This window comes from Taurulus bubalis (genome assembly GCF_910589615.1).
Source record: "Taurulus bubalis genome assembly, chromosome: 4".
Lineage (NCBI taxonomy): Eukaryota > Metazoa > Chordata > Actinopteri > Perciformes > Cottidae > Taurulus > Taurulus bubalis.
The window spans coordinates 22,383,368-22,393,991 of NC_136592.1; positions in this window are offsets into that span (position 1 = coordinate 22,383,368).

The window sequence follows — 10,624 nt, forward strand, 5'->3', positions numbered from 1 at the left end:
TGCCTGTGTCCTGCACATCTCTTTTCCCCACAGCAGTTACTCTATTGTCCAACTGTTCTTTTGCTGTGAAGTAAGTGATGAATTCCTCTTCAAACTGGACCCATCTATTTTCTTTCAGTAGGATTGCAGTTTCTACATCATGTACATATGACATCACTCACTTGGTCTGAAGGGAAACAGACACCCAGTTGTAGAAAGCAAACATCATTTAAAGAGTTACATTGACACCTGGCGGCGAGATGTGGAAATTCACCTCGGTATCAGTTTGAAAAAGGTCCAGTTAATAACTACAACCACAAACTTGGTAGCCCTGATACATCCTTTTCTATTTTTTGTTTTGTTTTATGCACCATATAGTTTTATGGTATAGTAATTTCTAACATAATTTATTACACTTTTTCACAAGTTGCTATAAACGAGACTGGGAAGCATTTATGATGCCTAACAACGAGTCTCAACATGGTGGCAGGCCTGGGTGGAGGGGCCAAGCAAGGCTGTCAACAAAGCAAGGAACAACTCAGATTACAACACACACATAGTGTGAGCGGCTTCATGCTCTGGTAGACATTACTCCACTACAGCTTCACAGCAAATCATTTTTTGCTGCTATATTAATGCTCTGAATCCCATATATTGCACCTTTAACCCATAAGCTTGTAAAATAAAAGGCCACACTGCAGATGAGAAAACAGTGTAGCGGCATAAATATGTGCATGTAAAATATTTGCAGATGGTACCACAGTGCAGTGCACTGGACGTTTGACCTTCAGGACAGTTTCAAGAATGTAGTTGACATCTTTGCTCATTAGCTCTCCTAGAACTCATCTTTTGTTTTACATCTCTCCTTTTTTTTTGCTTTATTTCATTAGCTGTAGTATGTTAGTATGTTGTCTATGTTGTGATACATTTGAAGATGCTAAAAATGAAGTTATGTTGCAACCACTCATAATAATTGATTGTTTTATGTGTTGTTTATTTTTATCATTTATTTTAATGGCTTTTTCCACTGTACCTTGCCTGACTCTGGGTGGAGGGTCATTATCATGAGCTGCATGAAACCCTGTTGCAGATCACAGACTCATCACAGTCTGAATGTTCCGTGAAACAAGGTGCCAGATATTCAGATGGAAAAGCAGGTACTCCCACACAATTCCTGACCAAAGGAGGTCGGTTGAGGTTGCAGCAAGGAGCCATCAGTATCACTGCCCTCTGGTGGCTGACATACGTCTAGCATCTCTTTCAGCTCTAAAGCCCTTGGAGCCAGTCTTCTTTACTGACTATAGATTAAGGATTTATTCTAACTCTCTTTGACATATCTTTGTTTCCGTTCTCCTACTGGATTATGCTGAACATCATAAGACAGCGGACTCTTTAATGGGCTACAGAAAGCTGAAAGACTTTTTTTTTTTTTGCAAAGAGATCTGACAGATGGATAGCTCACAAACAGGATTTTGTGGTATATCTAGCAAAGCAATTTCCCTTCCCTTTAGCCAGAGTACAGTTAATTTTTCATAGCCGGGGCTGCTGTTGGTGGTTGCAGAGTGAATTTAACATCCATTTTCCAACAATATCCAGGGCCTGTCACTTTGGAGCAGGAGGTTTATTTCATGCACTGATACATGCTGCCGTCTCCTCTAACTGACACACTCACAGTGATCTCTGGCAGAGCCGGGGAACAGAATGGCTACCTATTAAATGTACATGGGCCTGCCTCTCCAAATAGAAAACGCTGAGATGTGAAAAGTTGAGCCACAGCTACAGTAATTGAATGCCTTTGTGCATATGAATGCAATTTTGCATGCGAAAGTGGCATAAAGAGATTTAGATGATAAGGTTTGATTTGCATGTAAATTGTTTTCCTTTTCTTTTTTTTGCCCCCGTTGAATGCTTAAGCTCTGTCTAGATTGAAGTACCACACAATGTGTGTGTGCGTGTGTTTTGATGAAATACTGTTGGCTTTGGAAAGAAAGTGTCTTGTTGCTGTTGATTGCAAGTGCATCTCTCCCATTTGTATTTGTTTGTTGCTGAGATGGCTGATTTAAACGCAATCATGGTTGTATGCAAAGCTTTACATCGGTAGAGCTGATTTGTACTTCAACGTTTACACCACAGCATATACATCACACACGTCAACTTGATTACGAACCATTTATTTTTTAGTTTGAATGACTTTCAGGGATGTCTACATGTGATTCACATGCAACTTAATGCAACGTTGACATTTGCTTGCTCTGGTCCTACACCACACAAACTCATGTCATTAATTATGAGGATGAGTGGCTTCCTCCAGCATGCCAGCATGGCCTCCTCTTGCGACTGGGAATGGGACATTCTGGACATGAAGGCCAGGCGTATCATGGCTCTCCAGCTGGCTGTGGATTTTCAGGCCTACTGATTGACCCCAGTCCAGCTGAACAGACCGTAGCCCTGGATGTCACCCTCTTCCCTCACCACGGTCCACTGGCTCCTGCAAGGACCCAGACAGATTCTCTGATGGGTCATCAAACCAAACTGCCTGTATGGTTGGCGAGCATCAAGGTCATGAATGACAAATATCACAGTCCCACTGCTACCCCACCCGCTTCCCTCCTCTCACTCCAACTCAGAAAGTATGTATTGTTCTGTGCTGTTCAGTCCTGGCTTGAATACATAGTTAGCCTGGGTGTGTAGTTAATACTGACACTGAGTGGTTTAGAATCAGTCTATTGGCATTGTTTGTTTTATGTGCTTTGCAGGAGTAATTAAGCAATGGTTGCTGAGTAAATGAATGCAGCAACAGCCCTGTCAATAAATCTGTTTCAAGATAACTTAATTTGGCTAAGCACTGTGTTACAGAATACTGTGACACATATTATATCACTCGGCTGGAAACATTCTGATGATGAATTATTGAACATAAATCCATTATCTTGAACATATTTTATTTATGAATGCACCAAGACACTGGAGGACTTTAACACTGCAGGGTAATTATTGTTCCACATTGTGTCACCACTCTTCTCTCAGATGCAACTGCCAGAGCAAACTGCAATGAATCAAAGAATTGCAAGTTTTGATTGACATTTTGTGTGTGCACAAGGCCCAAAGCGACATTAGCCCAATTGCTTTATTTAATGCTTTCTCTCACATTCTGTTTCTCTTTTAGCACGCCTTGTAAACACTGATGCAATAATGCATTCCATTATACAGAGGAGAGGAGATGAGTGTCTCTTGTGGCTCCTCTCCATCTCAATAATAGGTCAACAGCTGTATTTAAAAAATTCATCACATTCTTGGCAGTTGCAAAGGTTAGTCGCAACGCTCTGAGATGCAATATTGGAAGCTCAGATCAGCAGCAAATCTCGGCGGAGATGAGGAAGAGTTGCCTTTGATGAGTACAGCATGTAAATGATTTGTGTGTGTTTATAGGACACGGGGCTGGCCCTGCCTCACTCCAAGACAGCGGTGTCGGCACCACTCTGTGGCAGAGGCTGGCAACAGCAGATGGAAATAAGCAAGAGAGGGAGGGCTGACCCCGCTATAGCTCTTCACAGTTTGTACTCTCTTTCTTTTTCCTCTCCCAGTCTATCGCTGTTTCATTTGAAGACTTGTTTGATTCTTTCTCTGAGTGTTAATTTCTTAATTTCCCTGCCTTGTCTGGTGAATATTGACAAGTCTACTTATATGTATGTATTTGTGGAGTTTGAAGAAGGTATCAATCAAAATATCAGAGATCCTTCACCTATGAAACATGCTAATGTAGTAGTTTCACGACTTCTGCGTAACATACTCATATTTCTCAAATATTCTCATAACTCTCAGGTCTATTGTGAGCTCTGACGTTAAAACTCAGGACGACGAAACGGCTTGTTTGCTATGTTTCCCGACAGAGACATCATCTTCCTGTTAGTGTGATCTTTTAAGAAATTGAAATATTGATGCCGTTCTCACATCAAAAACAAATTACTCTCAAATATATCTTGAGGTACGCGGACACGCAGATGAAATATGAATGTCTACCATGGATTGCTTTTAGTAATTCTGAAATATTCACAGAGGTAATTTTGGAGTGCAGTGGCTCTTGCTTGGTGTTTGCATGGTGGCACATGTGAGATATATTTTTCAGCAGTGTTTTGATTTGGCCATCACAGTAAATGGATAGCTTTGATAAGTCAGGAACATTGGTACCTGGATTGTTGGATGAAAACGAAATACTGCATGATGCAAGTGAGTGAAAGGAGTGTTGAAATGCTGCCGTTTGTCTGAAGCTCCTGGCAATTCAGAGAGCTGTGCCGCCGATAAGCTATTATGTTGTTTGCACATGTTGGCTTCAGAAGCTTCTGTCTGTCTACTAGTCACTTTTAGCATATTAATTAGAAAACCCGACAATAATTATGACTTCACCCCAAGGTTCATCCTTCACTGGGAAAATGTATCTGATAAGAATTTGTCTTATAATCTGAGGGTCCCACCTCAGCCAGAGTTCATACATTAACAGCAGCTTTTTATGCTAATGCTCATTTTTCTCCCTTGGAGTGTAATTAGGAATGAGAAAACAATCAGAAGATAAATAATCGTCTATTAAAAGAGAATGAGAAGAGTGTTGAGACCCTACGGGAAATCAGATTCACGATCATTTCCTTTCACTCATTAAAAGAAGAAGACGACCAGGCCTGGCAACTCCTTTCCGTCTCCTTCAGCTTTAGAACTGCCTATAGCCTAGTTTTGGGAAGATGTTGCACAGTCTGGCGAGGTCTAGAGCAACTTGTCCCTCGGGTGAGCAGGCTTTCATTCAGGGAAAGTGGAATACACCCAGGTAAACAGCTTTAATCTGAATTAAACATGCAAACAGACTAACTTGATTTGATGTGTATCTTTCTGCATTCCTACATAACAACAGCAAATTTCAACAGCTGGATTTAATTATTTTTTGCTTTTACTTTTTTCCTCCTAAATTCAAACATCAGTCACATGTGAAGTGGCTCAAACAAATCCCCACAGTCACCTTCCCGAACCTGCTTCCTGGAAGATAATACAGTAATGCCTTGAAAGATCAATAGGCCGTTCATTATTAGGGTTTGGGCCCACCGTCACAAATTCCAGACAAAAGTGAATTTCCTATTCCCTGTCAATAACAAGCTCGATGTCACCTCTGAAGGTGAGGGAGCATGATTCAATAAAGTTTTCTCTTTTTTTCTTTTCTTCTTTGACCCCTAGTCACCTTGTTAGTAAGAGAGAGTTGAATTACAGTACCCTACAGGCTTTTCTAGAACACACCAGGCTATCTTGTATCAACTTCTGATAACACAGCTCAACCAGGATGGAGCTTTTTTCCACTGTTGAAAGATATATTTTAGGTTCACACACCCCTCAGAGGGAAAATACATACAGATCTTACTTCCACATAGCAAACAAAAACCGTAAAAAAATGTGCTGCTGTTGATTCCAAACAATGTTACGCTTCTATATGGCTTATCTATACCATGAGTCCCGTGTCTAGTCTGTATGCATGAAAACATCTTTGTTGTGTGATGTAGCAGCAGAGGTGAGCTGATGTATGAGCCAGTGTTCTGACCCTGGAAGCCGTGCCTCCTCCTATTGCTGCTACCTGTGATCTGAGTCTTGTCGGGCCGTGTCTGCAGCCCACAGGCCTCCTGTGTTTTAAGTACCGGATGGCATGCACGTCTCCGTGGTGCATGTTTGCAGGATATTGAAAAAGACCTTTGTCAGGAAGCTGAGGCCCACTGGTCATTGGGGAGCTGTGATCGTGCTGCTCAAAATTACCATATCACCTTTCTATATTCATCCTAATAAACAACAAAGTCAGACGGGTGACGGGTGACACTCATGCAACGGCCTGTTTTGCTTTAACACTTTAAAAAAAAGAGGGTATTTATTTATTGTTGTTTAAAATATTATGGCAGGGGGTAACATATCTTCCTGAGTGCATTGTATTTGCAGCATTGAAATGTGACTAGAAATGAATCAATGCACAAGGTTGCGCTGTTGCTATTGCTATGCAAGCAAGATAGATGGCTTACATTTAATTTATATAATATTCCCCGTAGAATCATTTTTATTACGGGGGATCTTGGTAGGAATATTTGGCCTATAAAGAAATTAACTTTGTCTCTTTGCTAAGTACACCAATGCATCAAGCCATTATCTCTGCAATAGATGAATCATATTTGATATTATACAAGACAAATGTATTCATATTGCATATTTTTCTAATTTTTCCTGTCTGACCATCTGTGCGTGTTACGTCTTACCAAGATTAATCCGCTGATCCTATTGGGAAAGAGGGCAGGTATTTTCCCCTCACACACAGTAGTAAGTAAGAGCTGATATCAAAGCATAATCCGCCACATAATATTTTAGATATTTGTAATGTATCAGGGACAGTGATTTCCACAATCGGGCCACATTGAGTCCCGATTTATTCTCTATTAGTATTAGTGTGTGTGTGTGTGTGTGTGTGTGTGTGTGTGTGTGTGTGTGTGTGTGTGTGTGTGTGTATGTGTGTGTGTTAAGACTACGCAAATGGGGGGAGACCGCAGCCAGATAAGTCCTATGTGGAGCACTGTGAATATCATTGACATATGAAATATGACTTTGTGTCCTTGGATCAGTGTTTTAAATCATTTAAGCAGAATGACCCTTGACTGGATTAGAGAGAGGAGGGTGAACCGGGCGAGAGACACAGGGCAAAGGTTGCCCTCCGACATGGTCACTGTTGACCCATATTCCATCTATCCTCAGCTACAAAGATCCGTTGGTTATTTTTCCAGGAAATTCCAGCATTTGATCTCACCTACACCTTTTTGTTTTTACCTAAGTGGCCCTGGGTGAGGTGTGATTGAAGTCAGACGATGATTTACAAAGACAACACTCACCTAGCACGCTGTTCGGCCTGTTACAACCACTGTCTTACATGTGCCCTCCTAAATTCACTTATGTAGAACACTTGTGTTTCCCAAGGCGTTAGACAGGACATGTGGATGCACAGGCAGATTACAAACTAGTGTTAATGATCGACCTGTCAGACTGAATCTGTATTACTTAATCTCCCGGCCCTGCTGTACATGATCAAAGCAATGCAAATGCTGCGGGGTATTGATTTCTACAGCATCTCCGCTTTTGCACTTAAATTACTGCTCCCCACATTTTCCATCCACCTATCTAACCCCAGCACTACTGTCATCTGAACAATCTGGAACAACAAAGCTGGTCTTTTCTATGTTTTAGTTAATGTTAAAATATGTTTTTTCATGGTGTTTTTTGTAAAACAGGAGTGGTGGTATCTTCTTTGATGTTATTTTGTAAGTACAGTCAGCTAAGAATGTCTTTAGGATGCTCTGCAAAATCAAGTATTTAAATCTGTATATCCCATTGCAAATATGAAACATGTCAATTGAAGATCAAGGGATTAAAGAGGATAGAGCTGAAACAGATGGTTCTCGATGATGTGTCCTAAATGCTAATCCAGTAAACCTTTTACACTATGACATATTGTGAAAGTTATATTCTGCGTTATGTTGAGTGTCACCTCTGTACTCTCTGAAACCATGTCGTCACAAATGATGCTGTCCCCCCAAAACAGGACATTATAGAGAGTGAACAGTAATTGATGCTGTTTTGATCAAGAAGTCTGTCCAAATTTGGTTAAAACTCCTGTTGCTACTCATGAAGAATGTGACTGGACAGCGGTGAAACCAATTTAACGTCCCATTCTTGAAATGTGAGCAGCGACAGTGAACTCTCTGTCACAATGAAACATGGTGATTAAGACAGCCAGTGGGAGATGAAAATGAATTCCCTCAGCTCTGAAGAGGTGTTGTATGGAATTGTCACAGGTCACCCTTCAGGCGTCTGGCTCTTGCAAAGTAATTCATCCAATGCATTATCCCAATAATGATGAATTTCAAGCATTATCAATTGGGATGTTTCCTCACACAAGACTTTAAATGATATTTAGGTAAAAGGTCTAAGGATCATTAGCCTTTTGTTATATTCCTCACATGCTGCTGTTGCAGACTTGAGATTCTGTTTAATCTCCAAAAGCAATTTGTGACATAGACTGAGTGAAATATTGGAAGACCTTTTTCTTATAAATTATGCAGAATTGAAAGTTACCCTATTTGTTTTCTTTAACCATGTTTCATTTCATTCTATTTTTTAAAATAGTTTAAATGACAGTAAAAATGAATTGTCATGCTGAACTCCTTCCGCTTGCTATAACAGATGCTTAAATGTTTTTCCCACTCGGGGGCAGCATAATCTAGCTGTGAACATATTAATATCACTTTCTATTTATTTTTATTTTACCATTTTCATTTCTTTCTTTCTAGTTTTAAAGTTTAAATGACAATACAAATGTATATTAATGCTGAACTCTTTCAACATGCTGGACACAACAGTTGTTGTTTTTTTGGGCCACTCGGGGGCAGCATACTCTAACTGTGAACACCCTGACATATTAAAACCGAGCAGATATGGAGCAACACTGGGATTCTTTTGGAGTTATGTTTTTGTCAAGTTGTCCAAAGTTATTAAAATGTTCACTCCTTTTAGGCTTTTTTGTGTGGTTTTAACCAATTCCTGAGATAATGTAGGGTTCTTTAGCTGCTAAATGTATGCCCCACTATGTTCACCAGCTAGTGGCTAAATGTGTCTGTCTCCTGTGCTGGACAGGTAGCGTATAGTTTGCTTTTAGAGCTTTATTGCTTAAAACAAACTGTCATGCAGCTGAATATTATGCAGAGTTGAGTAATGATCATCTGTGGTTTCGTCCCTTTGAGGAGGTCCTCCAAAATTATTAATTATAGCTGCATTCGTTTGACATCAGGCTTCAAACTAAGTCCAAAGTGAAATGTTACTTGTAAATCCATGACAACTTAATATAGCAACATAAAAGTTTGGCATTTTCAAAAGCATTATTATATAACCTTGAAAAATATTATCATAGACAATTTGTCAGACTGAATCTTGCCTTTAGCACATTTTTACTGATACAGACAAAGCTAATCAATGCATTCATTTTTTATGAGGCAAAGTACTATAAGAAAGGGAATGCAGCAAACATTGATCCAGTTTTCCACCCTTTTCATCCCACTTAAATAGAGGTATGCACTCAAAACATTTGTCAAGTTTTTTTTAAATGTTATCACTTCTAACAATCACATAAGTTCCCTTGCCCTTTCTTCCCTGTCGTTATATACAATATGCCTGGAATAAAATCCTCTTTTATACCAGCAATCTTACTTTCTATCAGATTCAACAACATAGTGTCTATGAAATGCAATAATGTGCTTTGTTGTGAGAATGAATACATTTTGGGGGGAAATAATTCAGAATACTATAGGATGATTTATTGTATTATATTTGCAAACTATCAAACAAATGTTTTCCTCTTTTATCTGCAGATGGATCAGATTTTACTTGTAGAGTCAGTTCAAACAAAAACAGCAAAGAATGTTGCTGACTAAAAGCACATATCATGTCACATTGCTGTTTATTGGTCCCGTTTGATTGTTGACCTTTTCAGTAATGCTGTCTGCTCAACTCACACCCAAATAGTGGCTGTGCTTGTGTGTGGATGGCACCCTTCAGTTTTCTAATTGATGACTACTGGGTGCTGTCCGACGGAAGCAGTCTGCTGGCAAACACATGGGAGGAAACCACTGCCAAGACAGCTTATCTATCAGATTGCTCTTTGAACTTCAAGCTTATGAGTTGCTGACAAACTCAGACTCTGCATGGCGGCGTACTGCAGTGCCCCTTGCCTTCCTTCCTCTACTCAATCCCTGGGACCTTGTGGAATTTATAAAGTCAACATTCGAGTCTAAAGAAGGGAAATATCCTGCTGTTTTTCCCTCACAAATGTGTGCAATCTTTGGCGCACTGTGATTCCGACTTAACTCTAAATGGAAACAGTGTTGTTTCTTTTCTTTCACGCCACCACCTAGCAGCAGAACAGCGTGTCAGACCACTTTCCTCTGGATAATTTCAGACATGAGAGGCCCGTTTCAGCCTTCTTCAGTCCCCCTTTGCCCGCACGGCCTGGCCTTAATTAAGCCGACTTATTGGTTGCACATGGCCAAAGTGGACTGTGTGTTATCCTCACGCAAAAGGTGCTGAGGAAATTGCTGAGTCTTCTGTCATAAGACAAGTCCTGAAGGCGATTTCCTTGGCGTGCTTTGCACGCGTGTCCTGGCGTCAGCCCGGTGGCAAGGGGAATAATGAGGCTTAGAGTGAGCGGGGCCCTAAACCTGGCAGCTCCTCATGCCTCACAGAAAACTGATATCTAGAGTGGGCCGGACGTGGTGCCCTGAGGGATCTCTGATGCCGTCCTATGGGAGATTAGCTTTGCTACTCTTCGCCTTGTAGGCTTCCTCTCTTAATTCACTAAACTAATAGTGTACTCACACACATCAAGGAGAGAAAAAAAGATTAAATAATCAAAGAAAGTGGCTTCTTGTAAAATTGGATGGAGTGGGGTAATTCATTTGATTGATAAAGTGAACAAAAAAAACATCTCAGGCCTGGTGATAGAATTAAGCATACACTAATTAATTGCTTTAAATCTACGGTGAATTTAAAACGGTATCTTACAGTATTTCAAAATAACTGTAACATACAGGTA